This window comes from Cervus elaphus, chromosome 8, assembly GCF_910594005.1.
Source record: "Cervus elaphus chromosome 8, mCerEla1.1, whole genome shotgun sequence".
Taxonomy (NCBI): Eukaryota; Metazoa; Chordata; class Mammalia; order Artiodactyla; family Cervidae; genus Cervus; species Cervus elaphus.
The window spans coordinates 39,717,550-39,743,609 of NC_057822.1; the positions used below are offsets into that span (position 1 = coordinate 39,717,550).

The window sequence follows — 26,060 nt, forward strand, 5'->3', positions numbered from 1 at the left end:
TCACATACAGATATAAAGTTAACCTGTTTCAAAGACTTTTACTTAACTCATTAATTAATGATACAATCAGTTAAGACATTCAGTTCAGTTCAGTTCAGTCGCTCAGTCGTGTCCAACTCTTTGTGACCCCATGAATCAAAGCACACCAGGCCTCCCTGTCCATCACCAACTCCCGGAGTTTACTCAAACCCATGTCCATCAAGTCGGTGATGCCATCCAGCATCCTCTGTTGTCCCCTTCTCCTCCTGCCCCCAATCTTTCCCAGCATCAGGGTCTTTTCCAATGAGTCAACTCTTTGCATCAGGTGGCCAAAGTACTGGAGTTTCAGCTTCAGCATCAGTCCTTCCAATGAACACCCAGGACTGATCTCCTTTAGGATGGACTGGGTAGATCTCCTTGCAGTCCAAGGGACTCTCAAGAGTCTTCTCTAACACCACAGTTCAATAGCATCAATTCTTCAGTGCTCAGCTTTCTTCACAGTCCAACTCTCATATCCATACATGACCACTGGAAAAACTATAGCCTTGACCAGACGGACCTTTGTTGGCAAAGTAATGTCTCTGCTTTTAAATATGCTATCTAGATTGGTCATAACTTTCCTTCCAAGGAGTAAGTGTCTTTTAATTTTATGGCTGCAATCACCATCTGCAGTGATTTTGGAGCCCAAAAAATAAAGTCTGATATTGTTTCCACTGTCTCCCATCTATTTCCCATGAAGTGATGGGACCAGATGCCATGATCTTAGTTTTCTGAATGTTAAGCTTTAAGCCAACTTTTTCACTCTCCTCTTTCACTTTCATCAAGAGGCTCTTTAGTTCCTCTTCACTTTCTGCCATAAGGGTGGTGTCATCTGCATATCTGAGGTTATTGATATTTCTCCCGGCAATCTTGATTCCAGCTTGTGCTTCTTCCAGCCCAACGTTTCTCATGATGTACTCTGCGTATAAGTTAAATAAGTAGGGTGACAATATACAGCCTTGATGTACTCCTTTTCCTATTTGGAACAAGTCTGTTGTTCCATGTACATTATAATGGGTTAAAAGGAGAATTCAAAGTCTCACACATGTATGGTATAGACCATTAGGACTGTTGAAATGGATTTATAAACAGTTGCAAAATTGGTCAATATTTATAGGACAATAATCGATTGCATTTCACTAGACACAATTCATTTGTATTTCTCTGGAGGAGATTATTTGCATTATGAAAAGTTGTCTATAACTTTCATAAAAACTTTCATGATTGTAAAATACACAAAAGATAATGACAAGTGGGGAAAACCTGAAATAAAGCCCCACCATAAATCATATTTTTCAAGATGTCTAAATATCATAAATCATGTCTGACAGTGTACCTCTGTATTAAGACCACTTGTACTTACTGATTTTATCTCCAGTGTTCCACCTCAGTATGTCAAGAAGTTGAGGAGTATGGTCCTTTTTGAACAGTATGATAACACATCACTTTGAAAACACTTTAGAAAATTTGCTGATCTCATTTAAAAGGATAATTTTAGGTTGGTGGTTTTAGTCGCAAAGTTGTGTCCAACTCTTGCGACCCCATGTACTGTAGCCCGCCAGGCTCCTCTGTGCATGGGATTCTCCAGGCAAGAATACTGGAGTGGGTTGCCATTTTTAGGTTACTCCATGTAAAATAACTAATTACAAATTTAAACAAATTATTTTGAATAAAAGTTGCCTAGGGAGCAAGCAGCTTTTTAGATTTGAAAATGAGAAAGAGGGTGTTGGACAGGAAACTAAAGATGAAAAATTGAAGTCTCTTAATGATACTTCGCTTGACATTCTCTGTTTCTAAACTGGAAGTAGGAACAGTAAGGCTAGAAGAGCAGAATATAAAGCCTGCCCTGAGACAACAGCAGTGTATGCCTCTGGGGGACACTTTAGCCCCTGTTAACCACCAGCACCATCAGCCCCAGTGGTCTGCAAGGAAGTGGGGATCATGAGAAAGCGTTTGTCTCATGGTTAACACCTCCACCCAGGCCCAGGTGGGAAAACATTCAAATAGGACAAAACGGATCCCCCCCGGCTGCTGTGCCCTTTTCCCACATCTGTTTAGCTTCCTCTTGGATCTTGCTCCAGTCCTGATTTCTGCATTCTGATTCATGGCTTTTCAGTCTCCTGCATCTTTATTCATTTCTGGTCTTGTGGAGTATTGACCATTTGTTAATAAACAAGCTACATGCTTTGATGTGTTGGCTTCATATAGCCTCCTGACTTTGTTCCTCCTCGTGTAGTGGAGCATTGGTTTTCCTAGCTTCAAGTCAGCTCAAAATTGTGTGGTGGTGGGTCCTCTCCTCCTAAGCCCTTAGTTGCCATTGTCCTTTTTTCCTCAAGGTCACCCTGTACCTGAGCGCCCCAACAGGTTTGCATTCAAAAGGCTCTTTGCTGCCCCCTCCAGGAACCCAGAAGCACTACCTCAAACTACTTTTTTTTTCAGTTTAGCTTCACCCAGATTAACTACTTGGCTGTTGAAATAATCACCGAATTCCGATTCTCTCAATTTACAGTAAGAAAGAAAAAGTAAGCAAAAACAGTAAAACGAGGTTCTTTTTTGGCCATAATTATAGGAGCGGATGTGTAGTAAGTAGAATGATTCATTTATACCGAAATTCCCAGGTGGCACAAGTGGTGAAGAACCCTCCTGCCAATGCAGGAGACATAAGAGATGAGGGTTCAATCCCTGGTTTGGGAAAATCCCCTGGAGAAGGGAATGGCAACCTAATCCAGTATTCTTGCCTGGAGAATCCCATGGACAGAGGAGCCTGGTGGGCTATAGTCCACACAGTCGCAGAGTCAGACATGACTGACGTGACTTAGCAAACACGCACCAAAATTATATATATTTTAGATCTTCCTCAGTTGTTACCTTAACAGATATTCACTGAGCATAGTCCATGTTCTAGGAATTTATCTAGCAAGTAAGGGTATAGTAGAAAATTTAAAAAGACAAAGTTTTGGTACTCAGAGTTTACTAATAGGGTTTCTTAGAGTGAGAATGTAAATAATTAATGATTTACAGAGTTCTGCTTTACAGAGGGGGAAAGTTTGCATCTAATTGGTATGCTAATCCGTGTTCTCTAAGTTAATCACAGATAGAGTGACCAGAAAACTCACGACAGCAACCTGAAATAAAAGCATAATCTTGCAAGCCTTAAAGAGGTAAGCCATAGCATATATCTTGGACTGTATTTCCTTTCTCAATTTTCATTATGAAAAATTTTAACATTCAGAGTTGAAAGAATAGGACAGAAAACAAACCATATGCTTGTAACCTAAGTTAGTTGCATAATGTTTTGCTTTAGCTGGTTAATCTGTAATTATGTATAATTTCTTATTTGAAATTAATTTCAAGCATACAAAGTTGCAAGAAAAATAAAAAGAATCTTCTCATATTCCCTTTCCCTAGATTTACTAACTTTTAAACTTTTGGTCCATTTGCCTTTTTTTTTTCGGTCACTCTGCTTGGGCTCTGAGGTTTTAGTTCCCCAACAAAGGATCAACCACAGCCCTGGGCAGTGAGAGCACAGAGTCCTAACCACTGGCCCCTCCCTGCCCCATTTGCTTTCACTATACTCTATGTATGTGTATATGTTGTTTTTCTGAATCTCTTGAAAAGAAGTTGCATACATTACGTCCCCTTTCCCCTATATTTTTCAGTGCCTATTTCTTAAGAACAAGGACATTCTGCTACATAACCACTGTACATTTACCAATTACAGTAAATTTAAAATTTATGCTGTATTTTTGGCACAATGGTAAAGAATACACCTGCCAATGCAGGAGGTGCAAGAGATACAGGTTCGATCCCTGGGTTGGGAAGATTCCCTGGAGAAAGAAATGGCAACCTGCTCCAGCATTCTTGCCTGGAAAATTCCATGGACAGAGGAGTCTGGTGGTCTATAGTTCAGGGGATAGCAAAGAGTCGGACTCGACTGGGTGACTGAGTGTACACACACACATAGTTGATTTATAATGTGTTAGTTTCTGGTATAGAGTAAAGTGATTCAGTTATACATATATATGCATTCTTTTTTATATATTTTCCATTATGGTTTATCACAGGGTATTGAATATAGTTCTCTGTGCTATACAGTAGGACCTTGATGTTTATCCATTCTATGTGTAATAGTTTTAAGGCAATCCTCTTTTAAATCTAATCTATAATCCATATTCTAGTTTTGTCAATTGATCTAGCAGTGTTCTTTCTGGCTTTTTATTTTGCTCCAGTACAAGATGCAGGCCAGCATCACATATCTCATTAAAATTGTCATGTTTTAATGACAGTCTGTTTTAATCCAGAACATTTACACAGCCTTTTTTGACTTTGATGACATGGGCATTTTTAACGAAAACAGAACTTGGAAAAAAAAAAAAAAGTTCTTCATTTGGAGTTTGTCTGGTACCCATGTTGTGTTTCAGATTCAGTTCTCCTAGAAGAAAATTTGAATGGTCTTCTAGTTTAAGACGGAGTTTACCGGTCAGATGTTTACTAGGTTGTGCCCTTAGAATCAACATCTATGTGTGGAATGGGAGGTGGAGGGGGGGCATGGGGAGCAACACAACCAGGCAGAGGGAGAGATCAAGCTGTAAGGTAGAACTGACAACCGTATTGGACTCTCGCTGGACCTCTGAAGCTAGAATGGACTCATCAGAATCACCCTTCACTGGTCCAAGGTGACCAGGCCTTCCTACTTCCACCTTAATCATTGCTGGCAACTGGCTACTCTAGGAGGGTAGGGCCTTGGGCCAAAGGCCTGTACGTAGTAGCAGCAAGTCTCTGAAGGGCTGTTTTTTTATAGATGGGGGCACTCTCTTGGCAGCTCTTCCAGGAGTGAGGGCAACAAGTTTGTCCTTATAGAGGGATCTGGAGAATGCATTTCCATTCACCACATTTCACGATTAAAATAGGATTTTTTCACTCCTATCTGGATGATTGCTATGTATGTGTATACATATATATGTACATTTTCTTTTTTAAATGGGCTATGATCCATAGTGTCACAAAGAACCAGACACAACTGAAGTGACTTAGCACGCATGCATGCACTTAGTTGATTTACAAGGTTGAGTTACAATAATTTCTTCTATACAGAAAAATGACCCAGTTATACATATACTTTTTAACATTCTTTTCCATTATGGTTTATCCTAGTGCTATATATATTTTTTTCTGAATCTTTTGGAAGTTAGATTGTAGACTTCAGCCCTAAAAACTTCAGCATTTACCTAGAATAAAGAAGATTGTCCTACAAAGCAATATCATTAACATACCTAAGAAAATGAATAAAATATCTTAATGATATTCAATTCATATTAAAATTCCCCCCATTATTCTCAAAATATCTTTTATAGCTTTTTAAAATCAGTATCTAATCAATCATATTAAATCTCTAATCATATTAAACTCCCTTTCCCCCTTTTCTCTTTTTAACTAGAATAATCACTCTTTTTCTGTGACAAAGCCATTCTAAGGAGACTGGGTCTGATGTCTTGAAGAAACTTCCTATTTTTGAGTGTTTTTTGTTTTTTTTTTCAAATTTGAAAGTCATAAGACTTAATGTTGCAAGAACTGAGGATGTTGCTTTTTCTTAGATGATTTTAAGTATTAATACAGATGAAATAATTTTTAAAGATGTGGACTATCTTTGTTGGTGAAGGACAGGTAAGCCTCACATGCTGCAGTCCATCCAGTTCAGTTAAGTTGCTCAGTCATGTCCAACTCTTTGCGACCCCATGGACTGTAGTACTCCAGCCTTCCCTATCCATCACCAACTCCTGGAGCTTGCTCAAACTCATGTCCATCAAATCAGTGATGCCATCCAACCATCTTATCCTCTGTCATCCCCTTCTCCTCCCTCCTTCAATCTTTCCCAGCATCAGGGTCTTTTCCAATGAGTCAGTTCTTCCCATCAGGTGACCAAAGTACTGGAGCTTCAGCTTCAGCATCAGTCCTTCCAATGAATATTCAAAACTGATTTCCTTTAGTTGACTGGTTGGATCTCCTTGCAGTCCAAGGGACTCTCAAGAGTCTTCTCCAACACTCCAGTTCAAAAGCATCAATTCTTCGGCACTCAGCTTTTGTTATAGTCCAACTCTCACATCCATACATGACTACTGGAAAAACCATAGCTTTGACTAGATGGACCTTTGTTGGCAAAGTAATGTCTCTGCTTTTTAATATGCTGTCTAGGTTGGGCATAGCTTTTCTTCCAAGGAGCAAGCATCTTTTAATTTCATGGCTGTAGTCACCATCGGCAGTGATTTTGGAGCCCAAAAAAATAGTCTCTCACTGTTTCCATTGTTTCCCCATCTGTTTGCCATGAAGTGATGGGACCAGATGCCATGATCTTAGTTTTTTTAATGTTGAGTGAGTTTTAAGCCAGCTTTTTCACTCTCCTCTTTCACTTTCATCAAGAGGCTCTTTATTTCTTCTTCACTTTGTGCCATAAGGGTGGTATCATCTATATATCTGAGGTTATTGATATTTCTCCCAACAATCTTGATTCCAGCTTGTGCTGCATCCAGCCTGGCATTTCTCATGATGTACTCCGCATATAAGCTAAATAAGCAGGGTGACAATATACAGCGTTGACGTACTCCTTTCAGTCCATGGGGTCACAAACAGTTAGACACGACTGAGTGACTGAACAACAATAATCTTTTTTAGAATAATAATTGAAGGCCTACTTTTATATCCATTATTAATTAAGGAGAGTCAAAGAGAAGTAAAGAGATAAAATGGTTTTTATACCATTTTTATTACATTTTTACAAAATTTAGTCAATATTTGTGCACAGGTGTGTTTGTGTGTGAAAACATAACTAGAGTCTATTTAACTTTCACATCTTCTCTAAAAAAAGTAAAGCAAAATAAAAAACCACTTAGTATTTCTGTAATTTTTTAAAACAGGAAATGACTCATTATCTCACCCTATCATATTATATTGTTTCATAATCATATTACTAAAGCTTTTTAGTCCTTTCATCTTAGGACTCATTATAAACAGCTCTTATCCTCTTAAAATATTATGATTCATTCATTATAACAGATTAAGAAAGATATGAGACAGAAGAATGTTTTCAGGTTATTTCCAAACAAGTTTTTTACCTAATGTCTTTCAATTGAGCTAGTTATGAATTTTCTAATGGAAAATAAGTCTATTTCTGCTAGGTGTTTGTCAGAATACTTGCAAAATTTGTCAGTGCCACCATCTTGGCAGCTAACAAGAATACTTTCCTGTCTCCTCCTTCTTTTCTCCTTCTATTTTTAACAGAAAGAATTTACTGTTAAACCTATATTTTTACCCAAACTAAGATATATCCTATAAAAACTAAAAGAAGTGGGAAACCTAAATATAAAACTAAATGTTTAATGTTATGAATAGGATAAGACATCATAGACAGCAGGTCAATTTTGCCTATTTCGAGCTAATCTATTTTGGTTCAGCACCATTCTTTGAGTCCTATTATGTTTAGGTTCCTGTACTGGACTGTACAGTCCCTGCACTGTGTGGGTCACAAATTTTATTAATTCATTTATTTATTCATTCCATTTTTATAGTCTCTAGCACTAAAGCAAGTTTAGGAAAGAGAAGGAGATGGTGGGAAAATATATGTTTTTCCATAGAGATTTATTAAGTGGTTATTCCTCTTCATCGATTTCATAAGCTGAATTTTTAAAAGTACACCATGCTGTTTCAGTCACATGGTTTCCATACATACAAAATATGCCAATTCAAACTCCCTATCCAGGTGACATGAGCAAAATCGTGGAGCAAGGATCTCAGCAAATTCTCTCTTTCACAGAAGCAGTAATAAACTGGCAAAATGGTCAGAATCAAATTTTTCAGAACTCTGGAAGTTACCCAAAGACTTGCAACAATCTGGGGAGTGTTTGTCAAAGAGAAGGAGGAGGAAAAATGAGAGGAGGAAAAACAACTCAATCTCAGTAAAAGAAATGAGTTTTGTGTCTTTACAAAAAAAAATTTTTTTTTAATTTTTTGGCCACACCGCTCAGCAGGTAAGATCCTAGTTCCCTAACCAGGAATCAAACCCATTCTCCCTGCATTTGAAGCATGGTTTCTTAACCACTGGACCAACAGGGAAGTCCCTCTATGGCATTTTTAACTTTCCCTAGTCCCATCTCATACTCTCCTGCTTTATGATATTCTTGAAAACCAACAGCCTGCATTCAGGGTGAAGAACAGCAGCCTGAGAGCCAAGGGAAGGAACAGAAAGGGGCTGGAGCTCTTTCAAAACTTCATCCCCAGAGAATTATTGTATGGCCTGTCTGTTGGATAGGAATTTTCCCTGGAAAATTCCACTTGCTGGGTGATTTATTTGACTTAACTCAGAGTTCATTCAGCGTGAAAATTTTTTTCCCCATAGGCATTTTTCAAAAAAAATTACAGGCAGTTACTTAACTTTGCAGCTGCCTGAGGTGATGGATACCAGTTGGGTGAAAACATTAGCCTAACCGAAAAATTAAAAACTGGGAATGAGATATACAGAGGGTCTTTTTGAAGCTTCTGAATCAAGAAGGCCACATGCATGTATGGATTGTGCTCATGCCCAAGGCTCTGTCCACTGCCAAGAAAGACTTGAAAAGGCTCTAAGCTCTCACCTCTCGATGACCTTAAGATTCTGTGTAAGGGAGGTGAAGGCTAAGGCAGAGCTGAAAAATGCACCCCGCTCCCAACACGCACATAGAGCCTCTCACCAAAAGCTGGGATACTTGTTGGTTCTAGGCATTTAAGGAAATTTCCAGGTCCTGAAACTCTGAGTTGATATATATTAGATCTTCTTCAGTCCTCATTTTTAGGCTTTCATATCTTGCATATCATCATCTTTCTATGCTACATTTTGGATAACTTCTTCAGATGTGTCTTCTAGTTTACATTCTCCCTTCACATGGGTATAAACTACAATTTTGTGCATCCATTAAATTAAATTTCAAGGTTAACTCTGTAATTTCTAAAAGTTCTACTTGATTTATTTATTTTTTGGCCATGCCGTGTGGGTTCTTAGCTCCCCAACCAAGGTTGGAACCCATGCCTCTGCATTGGGAGCTCCGAGTCTTAACCACAGGACCACCAGGGAAGTCCCTCTATTGGATTCTTTGTAAAACTTTCTTTTCCAAAAGTCAATATTCTGCCTAAAATTCGAGTGGTGATGGGTGCTTCTGTCCTTTGTATTCAGTGTTTTAAGATGTTCTTGTAAATTTCTGTTTTCTTGTGTATGAGATGGAAGGACTAGAGTAGATTATCTCTATTATCTTATCTCACTGCAAGGACTATGATTCTATGGTTTTTAGTTACCATGACTCCAACCACTTTCAAAGAAATCAAAGAATTGAAACTGATCTGTAAGGGAAGAGAACTCTCATTCCACAAACAATAATGGAAAAAGAAAAGTAACAGAAATGACAACCAGATATTTGGGGGTGAATATGGGATATAAGAAAATTGTTTCCCTTCATTGTACATCACATATGAAAGAACTGTATAGTCTTTTCTCTTTACCCTCCATGCTACCCTATCCATCTTAAACACTTAGCAGGAAAAAGTAAATTAAAAAACACATAAAACACTTAGAGACAGCACCACATATATGCACTGATGGATAGAAGACCATGGCTAAGCCACAGAATCAGCTGTACATCCTGACCCATAGCCAGGAGAGCCATCAAACTATACCAAGTATAACATTAGAGTAACCAAAACCTGAAGCTTCAGGGTTGGCAGAACTTTAGATGTTAAGTCCAGTCACGTTTGTGATGTCAGAAAAACCTTCAGGTTATTGTTGTCTCATTAAACATCTCTTAAGAATGAGATCTGCCCCATAATCTGACAAAACTTTGTACTAGACTGAAAGCTCACTGGCTTCATTTCATTACTATTTACCATAGTTTCACCGGGGCCTTGAACACATGGGAGGTACTCAGAAAATACCTATTAAATGAACAAATGCCACTTTTAACAGCTATTTATAATCTTAAGAAAGTTTTGCCTTATATTGAGTTAAAATATCTCTTTCCCTCATAGTCTTAGCTTTACCCTCTGACCAGATAAAATATTTCCCGCCTCTGCATGAAAAAAATGTTACTCTGCTCTTTCTTTTCCAGAATAAATAGCTAGAACCAGGTCACCCAACACTCCTCCCATGATGTCATTTTAAGCTTTCCCTTCATCCTGTTCCCTCTCTTCTGGATATGTTCCAGTGTATCCTTCTTCATAAATTTAATTTCCAGGAAAGAACACAGTACCTCCAGGTGCATGCTGACAACTCAAGCAGAGTTGGACAAATACTCCCTCAATTCAATCAAAACAGCCAAGGGCAAATTCACTCCCCCTTCTGTTTTTCTAAACTGCAAAGCATCCCTTCCTTGACTTTTATTAAGCTCATGGTCAAGAAGAAAGCTTGTGCTAGGCAGAAATTTAGCATGTCCAGAGGTCAGAAGAGGTCACCCAAGGGCACTGATCTCAGTATATTTGGTGAATGGTGCCTATCCCATGGAAATGCAGGTGAAGGGGGTTGAGGGGAAACCTTCTGGGTGCGTCACATCTACCCCCTGCTCATGGATGGCGAAAAGGCACGGAATAAACCATTAGTTCATAGGTATGTATCTCTTTAATGTAGGCTTACCAAATCCATTTTAGGGAAGTAATTCAGGTCCTGTGACTGCTGTCTAAGCACATCACAGCTGGGAAAACCTGTCTGAGAAGATGATTTGCTTTGTGCTGTAACTGGCATAAAGTTCAGTGCAGGTATTGCTTAACAAGTGACTTCTGGAGTGAAAGAAGATAGGTAAATTCTAAAGGACATTCTGGACACTGTCTTTCAGCCCCATTTTCCAGGTCAGTATGGTGGAATTAGACTTTTTTAGAAGCAGTAGAATAACCATTCTGACTATCTCTCTAGAACCTTAAAAACTTTATGTTGAATACAAGCAACACTAAAGTGTTTTAGACTCAAGGTATCTATGGTAACTATTAATGTGACTGTTCTTAAGTGTCACTGAAGTGGAACTTAGGAATGCCAAGGTTTTTTCTTTTAATAAATAGTCACATGAGTTATTAAACATAGTTTCAGGGAATCAGACTTTAGACTTGAAGTAGTTTGTCTGACTTTATCTTGTTAGAGAAAATCTGTGATTTGCAGAGAAGAGAGAGGAAGTTGTTCTAAAACTAGAATTTTTAAAAAGAGATTTTATTGCATCAAGGGTATCAAGTGGTTTGCTACTGAGTTTCATCCAAGTTCCTTGTCTAGAAATATACTGCCTACATTTTGTTCATTTAATACATATATTGTGTTATTTGTATAGGTGCCCAGATATTTTCTGACTGCTTCCTTGTGCTTGAGTACTTGGAGAAGTACTTTGCTTTTGAATTATCCAAAGTACAGACCATCCCCGACTTACAATGATTCAACTTATGATTTTTTGACTTTACAATTGTGTGAAAGTGATACACATTCAGCAGAAATTCTACTTCCAATTTTTTTCAAGATTTCTTTTAATGTTATTTTTATTTTTTAATTGGGCTCTGCCAGGCCTCTGTTGCAGCATCCAGGATCTTCGATCTTTGCTGTGGCACATGGGGTCCTTTAGTTGGAGCATAGAAGCTCCTAGTTGCAACATATGGGATCCAGTTCCCCGACCAGGCGCCCTCTGCTGGACTATGTCTTAGCCACTGGACCACCAGCGACGTCCCTGTACTTTGAATTTTGAATTTTGATCTTTTCCCAGCTAGCAGTGTATAGTGTATGATATGCTGCTATACTCTGTTGTGATGTTGGGCAGCGGCAGCAGCCTCAGCTCCCAGGCAGCCAAGTGATCTCCAGGGTAAACAACTGATAAGGCCACTCTGTGCCCAGACAACCATCTGTTTTTCACTCTCAGCGTAGTATTCAGAACATTACATGAGCTATTCAACACTTTATTATAAAATGGGCTTTGTGTTAGATGATTTTGCCCAGCTGTAGGCTAAGTGTTCTGAGCATGTTTTTAAGGTCAGCTGGCTAAGCTGTGATGTTCCTAAGGATACGTGTATCATATGCATTTTTGACTTATAGTATTTTCAAGTTACGATGGGTTTCCCTGGTGGCTCAGACAGTAAGGAATCTGCCTGCAGTGTCAGAGACCCAGGTTCAATCTCTGCATGGGAAAGATCCCCTGGAGAAGGGAATGGCTACCCACTCCAGTATTCTTGCCTGGAGAATTCCATGGACAGAGGAGCCTGGTGGGCTACAGCCCGTGGGGTTGCAAAGAGTTGGACACAACTGAACGACTAACACTTTCACTTTGTCACCATCAGGATATAAACCTGATCAAGGAAGATCTGTACTGAGATCATATATGCCTGCATATACCAGATATATGCCTATGTCTTTCTCATGAACCACCATACTAATGACCTTGAGAAGGTCACTTTTATTTTCCTGAAGTACCAGAGGCAAGGTGTTTCTGAGGCAAGATGAGTAATACTAAATATAAAAGAAACGAATTAGATATATTAAAATTATCTACTGAATATTTTTACTGTGTTCAGAACCAGTTTGCAAAATAACGTAGCTGAGGTCTCAAAAGTGGTTCTTGGGACTTCCCTGGTGGTCCAGTGGCTAAGACTCCAAGGTTCCAATGCAGCAAGCCCAGGTTTGACCCCTGGTCAGGCAACTAGATCCCACATGCTGCAATGAAGAGTTCAAATGCCAGACTAAAGATCCCATATGCTGCAAATAAGACTCAGTGCAGGCAAAAAAAAAAAAAAAAAAAAATATATATATATATATATATATATATATATATATTTAAAGTGGTTCTTGCCTCGATTTTCTACCACTGGTCAGAGAGTAAGTAAATGTCAAAAATGGCCATAACTTAAAATGAGCTAAGAATAAGGAAAACAGCTCTCAAAATAAAATCATATGTTTTATCAGTATCTTCCTACCTCCCTTGTCTTTCCCCTCTTGCCTTCCTCCCTCCCTCCCTTCCTTCCTTCATTTGTCAAGGAAAAAAGAGGAGGAAATAAAAAGGAATATGGGCTATGTGAACGAATACTGTCTCTCCCTACTTTCTAATTATGCAAACTTAAATACCGTATGAAGATCTAGTTAGGAAGGGGAAGTCTCATGTCTTCTGCGGTTCTATGACAATTTCAGGCACGGCTGTGTGTTTATAAACTTTTCTTGCAGATGTTACATTTTATGAACTGTGACTCACCAAGGGTGGTACTGGTGTCTTTAGATGGAAAGAAATCTCTGAGGGATGAAAGATTACACAAGTCTGGTTCACTCAGAACCCGAGATATTCAAATAGAATATTTCCTGGGGGGGAAAAGGAAACAAGATTTTGCCATACTTATATGAATTCAAATCCATTTTTTTTTCTCTGAAGAGAATGAGGGAGGGACAGCCTCTTCATTGTCTAGGGAGGTTTTGTTTTCATTTGCAAAGTGTTTTTAATTTGTGTAGGCTTTTTGTTTTGGGCTTTGGTCCATATTTGTGTTCTAGTGTTCAAAAAACCACTTACTAGTAGACATTTTTTGAATACTCACTCTAGGCAAAGCACTGGATTTGATGCTACTTGGAGGCACAGAGAATTAAAGGGCTAGAATGCTTTGCACTGCCATATTTGATCTTCTCATAAAAACTTAAACTTAATGTCACCTGTATTTTTCAGATTTGGCACCTGGGATCCTAAATAGGAAGGTAACTCATACAAAGTCTTGAAACTAATGACACGTATGACAAAAACTTAGAACCATCTTTCCTGAGTTCCAGTGTTCTTTCAACACACCAGGCTACCTAATACCAATAAACGTCAGTGGGGTCAAGTGTCATGGCACCAAAAATCTCAGTAAACAAAATGAATACAAGAAGTCCATGCTAAACAAAACATCAAAATTTTAAGTGGAGTCAGGATCTGACCCTGTACTTGCATGACCCAACTTCACTTGCCTCACCCAAGTCTTGGCCCTATATCATGTAATCTGAATTTGTGGGTGGACCAATGGGGAAAGCCAATATGAAAATATTCTGGGACTGGGATAACACTAAAGGAATCCTGGAGTAAATAGAGTAACATGTCCAGATGTTCAGAGATGGATCACACATGATCCACGTAGTAGTGTGTTGAGATGAAATAGGTCTTATTTGTTTTAATAAGACACATATCAAAGACAAGAGGAAAAACTTGAGATGCGATGGTGGGTCATGCTAACTTCTAGGGGACAAGAACCCCGTTTCCCTCAAGGCCTCTGCAAGGTGATGACAAAGTAGAGTCCTGAGAGTCTCACATTGGGGTTTGGTTGGAGGGCTTTGATCAGAACTAGAAACTGGGTTAAATTTTTCTTCCTCTTTCTGATTTTCTTCTCTCTCTCACCAATGTCCTGTGCTTGAAGTGATAGTCCAGGTCCTGGATATACACCATTTGAAAATACTCTTGCCCTTTGTAGCACAAGAAGAAATCACAGTGGAGTCCTGGGGGGAAGAAGAGGCTCTGGGGCAAATGCAGTACCTATGTGGTCCAGGCCACAAGGGGACTTGAGACTTCACCTGCTGTGGAGCAGTAAAGAACATGCATTTGCCTGGATGACCTCATAACACAGCTGCCATGGCTGGATGAGCATTGGTTTAGGTTCCTGGTCTGGTAATTTTGTTCTTCACGTTTCTACATTTGCAGTAACTTTAACAACAGAGTTAGAACCACGCCAAGGAATAGAACAGATTCTGGATCAATATGGGATCTCTGGCACAGCTCTAATGTGTAGCCGTAACAGAAGCTCAAAGACAAAAACTTCTCATAAGCTGGGTCCACCCAGCCTGGAGGTAGGGGTGTGGGGTGAGGAATGGTGAGAAAGGGTCTAACTAAAAAACAGTGTAGCTACTTTTTTTTTGCTTTCATGGCAAGCAAGATTTTAGGTCCTTGACCAGGGATGACCAGGGATTGAACCTGTGCCCCCTGCAACAGAAGATCAGAGTCTTAACCACTGGATGGCTAGGGAAGCCCCCAAAGCACCTTTCTTTTCTTACATCATTCTGAGCTTCCTCCTGTCTAATCCTCCTCACTTGCAAGGAAGAGGGGTTTATTTATTTTGCTTTTTATTCAGCCAATCATGGCTCTAGAAAAGGAAAGTAGAATTATTCTCTAATTTCAGTGTTGTTCTTAGAAACTATTGCTTTAAACACTCTGGAGAAAGGATTCTTATACCTTGGGTGCCTAGAGGGTAAGAACTTGGACACTTGTACATTTTAGTAAGAATCTAACCATGCCAACTTCCCAGCTGAATGGTTTTTGCAATTTCCTTAAGTTTCCTCACCTTCAGTTTCCTAATCAGTAAGTAGAGAATAAAAGCTCAAAAGTAATATCTGTTATGATAGATTCTTGTCCTTGATGGATGATGCTAAAGACCCTCTAAATACAGATGTCCCCATCAGCAGCCATTCAGCCCCCTTAGTGCCCACCCCTTAGTGCCATGGATCTCTTTGTTTGGTTTGTTGGCTGATAGATTTTGAACAGCTGTAAGTTTTAGGTTCTACTAAGCCAAACTTTTCCTAGCTATTGTGCCAAGTAATTTTTTTGCCCTAGCTTCAACATTGGAACCAGACAGAATAAATGTTTTATTTTTTCCTCATCTTCAGGTATGTGAAAACAGCTCTCAGACCTCCTTTATTTTTAACTTTTTTATATTGGAGTATAGTTGATTAACAGTGTTGTGTTAGTTTCCAGTGTACAGAAAAGTGATTCAGTTATATATATACACAAGTCTATTTTTTTAAAAATTCTTTCCCCTTTTACATTATTATAGAATATTGAGTAGCATTTCCTGTGCTATACAGTAGGTCCTTGCTGGTTATCTATTTCAAACATAGAAGTGTGCCCTTGTCAGTCCCAAACTCCCAATCTATGTCTCCTCCCAACCTGTCCCAGCTGGCAACCATAATCCATTCTCTAAATCTGTGAGTCTGTGTTTGGTAAATAAGTTAATTTGTATCATTTTTTTTTAAATTCCACATGTAAGCAATATCATGTGGTATTTGTCTTTCTCTGTCTGACTTCACTTAGTCTGATAGACTCCAGTTGCATCCATTTTGTTACAAACAACATTATTTTTTTCATTTATTTATTTATTTTTTATTCTTTTAAATGACTAAATAATATCGATTGTACGTATATACCACCTCTTCTTTATCCATTCAACTGTTGATAGACTCTTACATTGGTTCCATGGCTTGACTATTGTAAACAGCCTTCCTTTCTCACTGATTCCTTCAACCATTCCAACAAATGTAATTTAGTCTTGAGTCCTTGCTTTTGCATTGCTTCTTTTTCAAATGGTCTTCTCAAAATCTGTTTTTGCAGACTTCCACCAACTACACCTCATGTGGACTGACAGTGATAAAGTGGAGTGCTGAGCCTACTAGCTTACTTTCACTACTGTCAAATAATTAAAAGTGTTCATGAAGAATGTTTCTTAACCATTGCAATGATAACTTTGGTATCCAGCTGTTTGGTTTTTACCAATGGGCAAATCTTTCAACTGGTGCTTTATTTTACCTTCCATTACTACGTTTGATCCTGTACTCATTTCTATCTCCTCTAAGTGAAAAAAACAGCAGAAATATTTTCAGGCATAATCTTGTATGAATGGGAGGAAATTCTAGAACTGTTGTCCCTCCCTCCTCCTCCTATGTTTTGCTGCTATCTTAAAAAAACATTACTTTTGCTACCAACAAAAGTTTCCCTTCCCTCCACTTTACCAAGTTCACTAACCATCTCTCTGTATGATGAATAGTATTGTTTTGTGAAGTGGCTGAAATTTCAATATATTTTGTGAATTACTTGAGTACTGTTTTTTTTTCTCCTTTTGGAGACTAGCCTTCTCTCTTCTTTTAATTTTATTAGCTATTTATTTGTTTTTAAAAATATTTACTTACTTATTTGGCTGCTCCAGATCTTAGTTGTGGCATGTGGGATCTTAATTGTGGCATACTCAGTTGGGTATGTGGGATCTAGTTCCCCAACCAGGAATTGAACTTGGGCCCTCTGCATTGGGAGCTTGGAGTTTCAGCCACTGCACCACCACCTTTCTTTTTTAAAGAAAGGAAATATCTTGATAAAAATTGAAATAAGCATGTAGTAGCTGGCCAATTCAGTTTCCATCCTAAACTGGATGTTTCTCCTAGATTTCTGTCAATGTCACAACAACATGTGATTAAGATCAAAACATCTTTAGTGCCAAGGCTTCAGAAAACAGAAGTGTATTATAGTAGCAGCACACACTTCTACTCTGTGTCCCCGACTTTTCTGAAGCATATGTTTGTCTGCAGAGATGTCAGGTCAAGGTTAAAGATTTCTGATGCTCACCAACATAGTTGTGTTTGACTTTTTTTTTTTTATTTTTTTTACTGTCTAAACCATGGATGGTATCTATGAGAAGTTTTATAATCTGGTAGGTACCTTGTTGTCATTTTTGCTTCCAAAATCAGTTCTTCAGTAATCACAACATTGCCCAGAAGACACTAAAAAAGGTTAAAGCTCTAGTTTTGATTGCTTCTACAGATCGATATATCCATGACATAAATTGAACAATTCAGATCTCCAATAGCTAGCTAACCATATGCCTTACAAAAATAAAGTTACAGAAGTCCTCTAGCATCAAGGTTTCCAAATTAAGTGCCCACTTCTTCCTGCTCAAAAATTATTTGCATATACAGAAATCCTTTTTGAAGAAAATTTTTAAAATTTGCTCTGACCAAGGCTTTGAAACATTACATTGTTAATTGTGGCGATTCTTTCCCAGATTCCAGACAAAATTTGGAGAAAAGTGGGACTTCCCTGGTGGTCCACTGGTTAAGACTCTGCTCTTACACTGCAGGGGGTGCAAGTTCAATCCCTGGTTGGGGAACTAAGATCCAGTGTGCTATGTGGCACAGCAAAAGAAGAAAAGAAAAGAAAAAAAAATTGGAGAAAAGCAAGATAGAGACCTAGACCTTTAATAAAAGGTGAAAAATAGCTTTTTTAAAGAATAAGAGAAATATAATGCTTTATAGTGTTCTGTTTTCTCACCACTCTTGGTCAGATATAGGGATAGTACCTGCATTTGGGCCAGACACAAGGGTTCCCCAACTGCCTTTGGAGGACAGACATCTGGCAATGTGTGGTCTCAGTCCAGATTCAGTATTTTTCATAATATAAAGCACACAAAACAAAGCAAGTTTTAAAATCTCTCCTTAAGTCTTCTCACTCTCCTCCTAAAGTGACATAAAGAAATCCCATTATCTTTTTACTCTCCTTCTAACCCTCTATTGTGTACTGCTTTTAGTCTTAAACTGGTAGTAATTGGAATTTCCCTGGTAATCTAACGGGTAAGACTCCCAAAGCAGGGGGCCCGGGTTCAGTCCTGGCCAGAGAACTATATCCCACATCCTTCAATTAAAGATCCTGCAGGCTGCAACAAAGATGGAAGATCTCAAGTGCTGCAATTAAGACCTGGCACAGCTAAATAAATAAGTATTAAAAAAAATAAATAACTCCTAAGAATTCTCATCACAGTTCAGTTCAGTCACTCAGTTGTGTCTGACTCTTTGTGACACCATGAACCGCAGCACGCCAGGCTTCCCTGTCTATCACCAACTCCCGGAGCTTGCTCAAGCTCATGTCCATCAAGTCAGTGATGCCATTCAACCATCTCATCCTCTGTCGTCTCCTCCTGCCTTCAATCTTTCCCAGTATCAGGGTCTTTTCCAGTTCTTTGCATCAGCTGGCCAAAGTATTGGAGCTTCAGCTTCAGCATCAATCCTTCCAGTGAATATTGAGGACTGATTTCTTTAGGATTGACTGGTTGGATCTCCTTGCTTTCCGAGGGACTCTCAAGAGTTTTCTCCAACACCATAGCTCAAAAGCATCAATTTTTCGGCACTCTGCTTTCTTTATCACAGGGAAACATTTAAAAAATGGTAGTGATCAAAAAAAAAAAAAATGGTAGTGATCAATAGCTATAATTACTGAGCATGCTCTGTGTGCCAGGCACTGAGCTAACCATTTTTTGAGGACTTCCTTATGCAATCATAGCAACACTATGACTTGGAACTATTACTGCTCTCATTTTACAAATGAGGAAACTGATGTTTCAAGGTAGTAGGTGATTTGTCCAAAAATCCACAGCCAGAAGAGATAGGACTGGGATTTGAAGTCAGGCATTCTGATTCCAGAGGCAATAGACCCCTTTATGGTCTGATATTTAAATTATACCCATGTGTTAATTATCTTGAAGTCTTGCAAAAAGAATTAAGCCTGAAAATTTCTCCCTAACCTAAGGTTAATCATTCACTCTGTTTTCCTCCCCCAAATCCACAGAGCTTAACAGATTGTGCAAATCAGAACATAAACCTCTGGGTGGAACATCAAGTCAACTGTTATGTAAGTAGGCACTGATCTTTCAAGTATGTGCTATGTTCTCTTGAACTGTCCTAATGAAGCATGAGGATTAGACAGGCAAATCAATCAGCAAGTGCCTTTTATGAAAAGACCTTGATCCCAACAGAGTGAAAATAGGTATCATTTCATGTCCACTTGGTTCGTTTTTTTTTTAACTAAAGAAAAAATTTTCTCCTCCCTCACTCCATTTCTTTTTTTATTATTATTATTAATTTTATTTTTAATTAGAGGATAACTACTTTACAATGTCATGCTGTCTTTTGCCATATATCAACATGAATCAGTAAGAGGTATACTTATGTCCCCTCCTTCTTGAACCCCATTCACACCTCTTCTCCATCCCATCCCTCCAGGCTGTCACAGAGCACTGGTTTGTGTTCCCTGCATCATACTGCAAACTCCCAGTGGCTGGCTATTTTACATATGGTAATACATATGCTTCAGTGCTAGTCTCTCTAAAATCATCCCACCCTTTCCTTCTCCCACTGACTCCCAAAGTCTATGCTTTATGTCTGTCTCCTTTGTTGCCCTACACTATCTTTGGTACCATCTTTCTAGATTTAATTTACATGTGTTAATATACAATATTTGTCTTTCTCTTTCTGACTTACTTCACTCTGTATAATAGGCCCTAGATTCATCTACCTCATTAAACTGACTCAAATGTGTTCCTTTTTATAGCTGAGTAATATTCCATCATGTACAAGCACCAAAACTTCCTTATCCACTCATCTGTCAGTAGACATTTAGGTTGCTTCCATGTCCCAGTATTGTAAATAGCGCTGCAGCGAATATTGGGGTACATGTGTCTTTTTCAGTTACGGTCTCCTCAGAGTATATGCCCTGTAGTGGGATTGCTGGGTTGTATAGTAATTTTATTCCTAGTTTATTAAGGAATCTCCATACTGTTCTCCATAGTGGCTGTGTTAATTTGCATTCCCACCAACAGCATAAGAGGGTTCCTACCCTCATTTCTTTATGATCGGTGGGTTTTTAGTTCCCCTATATGCTAAGTCACTTTAGTTATATCTGGCTCTTTATGACCCCATGGGATCACAGGCTCCTCTGTTCATGGGATTCTCCAGGCAAGAATAGTAGAGTGGGTTGCCATGCACTTCTCCACGGGATCTTCCTGACCCAGGGATTGAACTCACATCCCTTCCATCTCCCGCATTGGCAGGCAGGTTCTTTACCACTAGCGCCACCTAGGAAGCCTTTTAATTCCCCTATCAGGGATCAAACTATGCCCCCTGCAGTGAAAGCACAGTCTTAACCACTGGATCACCAGGGAAATCCTTGAAATAGGCTAGTGTTTAAATCCAGGGCTGAGTTTCAATGCCAAGTCAATAAAAAGTTATTGTGAGTGTTACCCTAGCTTAGCTAAGCTTCCTAAAAGATTCTATTAATTTCCTAAATGAATGTCTTTCAAATATGTCTCCCTCATCTCCATTCTAACTCTCACTGCCAAGGGGCCCTTCCGTCTTTGACCTCAAGTGTGTCAATATGTCCCAAGCTGCCTCCAGATGATCTTTACAAAAATTCAGTGATGACACTCATTACTACAAATAGTTTTATTTGCTCCCAACTCACAATGGAATAAAATCTTAACTACTTAGGCATGACTTTCAAAGGCCTTCATTACCATAACATTCCCTTGATTTGTTGTGTCTTTTCCAGTCAAACCAAAACACTTCCATTTATCCTAATATGTCCATTTTCCTAATAAGGAATATTAACATTTGTCTTAATGTGTGGCACGAAGGAATAAATGACATGGGAGCTACAGATAGGCTGCTGCTGCTGCTAAGTCACTTCAGTCGTGTCCGACTCTGTGCGACCCTATAGACGCCAGGCCACCAGGCTCCCCCGTCCCTGGGATTATCCAGCAAGAACACTGGAGTGGGTTGCCATTTCCTTCTCCAATGCATGAATGTGAAAAGTGAAAGTGAAGTCACTCAGTCGTGTCCAACTTGTAGCGACCCCATGGACTGCAGCCTACCAGGCTCCTCCATCCATGGGATTCTCCAGGCAAGAGTTCTGGAGTGGGTTGCCATCACCTTCTCCGACAGATAGGCTAGATGCCTCTTATTCAAGGATAGGCTCTGCCAGAGCTTGGGGTGGAAAGGAGAAATCCAACAATAACCATTTAACCATCAATATCACAGTCAACCTTCAATTTCCATTTAAAACTCCCTTGCTTCTCTTGGGTTAATAAACAGGGAATCTTTATAAAATACTGCTCTGTCCCAGCACCTTCCAAGTGGAGATCATTTTTCCAAAGGGCAACAAAATATTCTGCTGGTGCCAAACATCTTGAGCACAAACTGGGGTGTGGTATACTGTTTATGTTTGATAGTGAGTGAAAAATATTGAGCAATGACCTCAAATAACTCTCCCCCACTCTCTCACTCTCTCTCTCTCACACACACACGCACACACACACTTTTGAACAAAGTCTCCTCCCTAAGTAGACAGCTCTTGAGAGATACAGTTTGCTGATCACATATGTTTGCTGATTGATGGATTTTTGGTTTACACCAAAGAGTTTCTCTCTCATGTCCATTGATTCTTTCTGCTTATTGTTGTCATTCAATCAGAAGCAGGGTATAGATACCCTCAAGGTCCCCTATAGTTTTCATGGGAGATATATTTCACAGGAGATGCATTCTTGAGTTCTTTATCAGGGTAAATGGATAATTCTGGGGCTTCACTGGTGTCTCAGTGGTAAAGAACCCACCTGCCAATGGGTTCAATCCCTGGATGGGGAAGATTCCCTGGAGAAAGAAATGGCAACGCACTCTAGTATTTTGCCTGGTAAATCCCATGGACATGAGGAGCCTGGTGGGCCACAGTCTATGGGATTGCAAAAGAGTCAGACACGAGTTAGTGACTAAACAATAACAACAACATGGGAAATTCTACACAGGCAGACAATGGTCAACAACATCAAAACCTTCTATATGGTTGAAGCAGATTAGACTCCAAATTTTCTTAAAATTCTGTTGGGTATACATTTTTGCAGTGATCCATGACAACCCATCTAATTCAACAATATGAAACTAAATTAAACCCCTTTGTATTCACCAAATGTTCTGCCAGAAGGAATCTTTGTGTTTTGTCAAGGTAAATAAACTAAATGTTTCCCTCTACAGTCAAGTCTCATTTAAAACCACACTTAAATGTTTAAAGATACACATTTCTACCAGATGTTCTTTCCCCAGATCATCTGGATTTTATAGAATGTTTATCACTATTTTTTCTACTAGAACTCTGGCAGTGAAATCTGTTTATTCAGGAGAGAGTTTCAGCTTTACCATCTATTAAGTCTGCATAGATCAGAAACCAATTTGCTTAATTCAATAGACTGCTCTGTGCTCCAGAAGTAAATATTTGTCACTTGAGTGTCAATGTAACTGTCACCCAGGAATGTGACAACTTGGTTCCCCACAGCAGCTGAATTCTTGCAGTAAACATGCCCCTCCACGTTCTTTGGAAACCAAACCACAAACTTCAAGGGGTGTTTCTCTGAACTTTGCTCCACACCAAGCATTTTTCACACATTTCTAATGGACTCAGGTGGACGTTTTCTATATTCATGTCCACAATACAGCTTGGCACTCACTTAAGTGGTTACTCAAAAGATTTAAGATCATGGAGATCTGTATAAGTCTTTATTTCAGTCAGAATTATTTATTCGCCTTTCAGCAGTACATATGGTTTAAGACAAATACAGTAGCTATTTCCTCTTTTTCAGTCAAGTCAAAAGGACCCATCTTGGCGATGTTTTGTGCACTTCCAAATGGAGAAAAATATTTGACGTCTCAATGGAAAGCCACGGCCAGCCAAGAGAGTTTCATTTTTCCTGTTTAATGAATGTGAATGTTTCCTTTAAATCTGGATTTATTTATTTATTTTTTATGATCTAAAAAAGTTTAATAAGTATAATATCATCATGTTAATAATATTAATTAAATGCATGTACATATATACAGGACTTCCCTGGTGGCTCAGGCATAAAGACTCTGCCTGCATAAATCTGGATTTAAAGACCTAAGTTGGCCTGCTATGCATCTTCATTTCTGGTTACTACCTAGCCAGCATTTTTTTTATTGTTCAGACATCCCTCCAGTTTCATCTGAGTCTTCATTCACATCTCCTCTTCTCAAAAACAGAAAAAGTTTTATGTGCCTAAATATGCACATATGTGTGCGTATGGTATGTAGCATGTATATGTGCTCAGTCATGTCCAACTCTTTGCAACCCCAAAGACTGTAGCCCACCAGGCTCCTCTGTGGAATTTTCCAAAAGAATAATGAAGTGGGTTGCCATTTCCTCCTCCAGGGGATCTTCCCAACACAGGGATCAAACCCACATCTCTTGTATGTCCTGCATTAGCAGGCAGTTCCTTTATCACTGCCTCACCTGGGAAGCCCTGTATGTGTGTATATACATGATGAAACTGAAGAAAAATTCCCCCATATTTTCTTTCTCTATCTCTTTTTGCTCTTTCTCTCTTATCTAGAATAAATAGATAAGTATAACACAGTATGTTTGATGATACAGCAGAATGTCAGGGGTTTTTTTTTAGAATTTTTATTGGAATATAGTTGCTTGAATATCAGTTTTTTAAAAGTTTAAAAATACTTGTTCTTAAATATAGGGCCTTAAATTTAAATTGGCAGAAATGCCCAAGGTAATATCCTTTCTCTGTAGACTACATTTTTACTTTGAGATTGCAGGTATTTTCTTGAGATTTCATTATCATATAGTTCATTTGCATTCTCACATGTGTATAGCTTTTATTTTTTCAATAATTTTATTTCTTTCTATATACAAAGCATAATGTTAGCAAAGATTGCATATTCAAGTGTTGACAGCATTTTGGAAAGTGTCATAAATGAGTGATTTAGAAGTGGTGACCATGGCAAATGAGAGAATACATCCCTTGCCTGAAGAGGAATGCAGCTGCTGCTATAGGAAGTACAGGTCCGCTGTTACCAGATGATCTACATTTTCCAAAGAAGCTAGAAATTGCAATTATTTTTGTAAAGTCTATTAATGTTTAATATTAGCATTGACATCAAGCATACATTTTTTTAAACACTTTTTCAACTAAATGAAATACATTTGCAGTCTCTACAAAGCGCAGTTGGTTTAGTGGGGTAGAGTGGACCAGGCCAAGCCAGGACTCTAAGGTGAGAGTGCCCATGGATAAAGAGCAGATTCAGCAGCAGGAGATAGAAGAAAGGAGTTCAGACTGAGCCCAGCGTGTGTAGATGAGGGTTTCTTAACTTTGGCATCCTTTACTTTTGGGGCAGCATGATTCTTTGTTGTGGGGGGCTGTATATTCTAGGATGCTTAGCAGTATCCCTGGTCCCTACCCACTAGATAGCAGCCGCATTTTCCCTTTCATCCTCCATCCTTTGTTGTGACAATCAACAGTGTCTCTAGATATTGTCAAATATCCCCTGGGAGGCAAAGTTGTCCCCAGTTTGGGATCCACAGGTATAGATTGTGGCAGTGATGGAGAATGGGAATTGGTGTCAGAGCACTGACACCTGGGATGGTAAGTGGACAGTCTAACCAAGGTTGGGAGAGAAGTGTGAATCTTCCTAGAGAGGAGAGGAATAGCATGATGGAAATGTGGTAACAGTGTTCTCTGGAGGACCGAAGGTATAGCAGTCCAAAGCTGGAACCTGGAGTAAGGACTAGGAACAAGGCAATAACCCAGTTATTCAAACCAGAGAATGAAGTAGAAATAGAACCATGGATCAGGATGGCTGCCAAGTTACACTTCAAACAAGAAATATAGCTGAGTCCAAGTCTGGGGCAGAGCAGAGCTCACAGGTGGAAGTTGAAAGGCCTGAGCTATGAGAATGAGAACAGTGATGAGGCAGGGAAATAGTGGTCGGCCAGAGATGGCAGAAAGCAGGACGAGGGTCATTTATCAGGGAATTCACTCATCATTCCCTTTTGAGAACCAGGAGCTTTGTTACAGCTCCAAGGAAGGGCTCTGGTTCTAGGTAATGATCCATTGTTTTGCCTTTCTTATCAGGGTCCTCCTTAGTAACTCTAACAGAAACCCAGTAAAGTCAGGAACTTGTCCATAGCATCTTTTTTCCTCGAGAAAATAAGAGTTATCTCAACTCTTATATCAATTTGGAGAAGGTTAAAATGAGGGTCTGTGGAGAGGCCCTGAGTAGCATTAAATCTTATGGTTGCCTCATGGGCACCAAGGGGCGAGTCATTCTCAGAGGCCAACTCAGAGTTTCTATCTCCATTTAACATATAGCCTCCTCTCCTTCACTGTTGAAAAGCTCAGAGTCTTCAAAGAGTTTGCCTCCCGCAGAGGTCACAGATTTATAGCTGGGCTGAATATGGCCCACAAGTATTTTGTTTTAAAACAGTAGTTTAGGAATTGGGAACTTTTCACATTAAAAATACAGATATTCAGGGACTTCCCTGGAGGTCCAGTGGTTAAGACTCTGCACTTCCACTGCAGGAAGCACAGGTTCAATCCCTGGGGGAGAACTAAGATCCAGCATGCTGCAAGGCATGGCCAAAAAAATAAATAAAAGAAATACCTTAAAATATATATGTGTG

At 39.1% G+C, this 26,060-nt stretch overlaps 1 protein-coding gene across 17 annotated transcripts in view; it reads left to right on the forward strand.

Moving 5' to 3' along the window:
* The window catches only part of CMKLR2 (chemerin chemokine-like receptor 2), a 55,206-nt gene that overhangs the window by 17,582 nt on the left and 11,564 nt on the right, over positions 1–26,060 (forward strand). For 4 of the 17 annotated variants that reach the window (XM_043910267.1, XM_043910266.1, XM_043910268.1 and 1 more), the window contains 2 exons: positions 3,103–3,179; positions 19,377–19,439. The exons of 3 other annotated variants lie outside the window; for them this stretch is intronic. The gene's annotated coding sequence lies outside the window, so the exon portion shown is untranslated. Of the gene's footprint in view, positions 1–3,102; positions 3,180–7,825; positions 8,040–10,755; positions 10,876–19,376; positions 19,440–26,060 lie in introns of those variants that run through there. 10 more of the 17 variants (XM_043910272.1, XM_043910276.1, XM_043910279.1 and 7 more) reach the window with 7 other exon arrangements.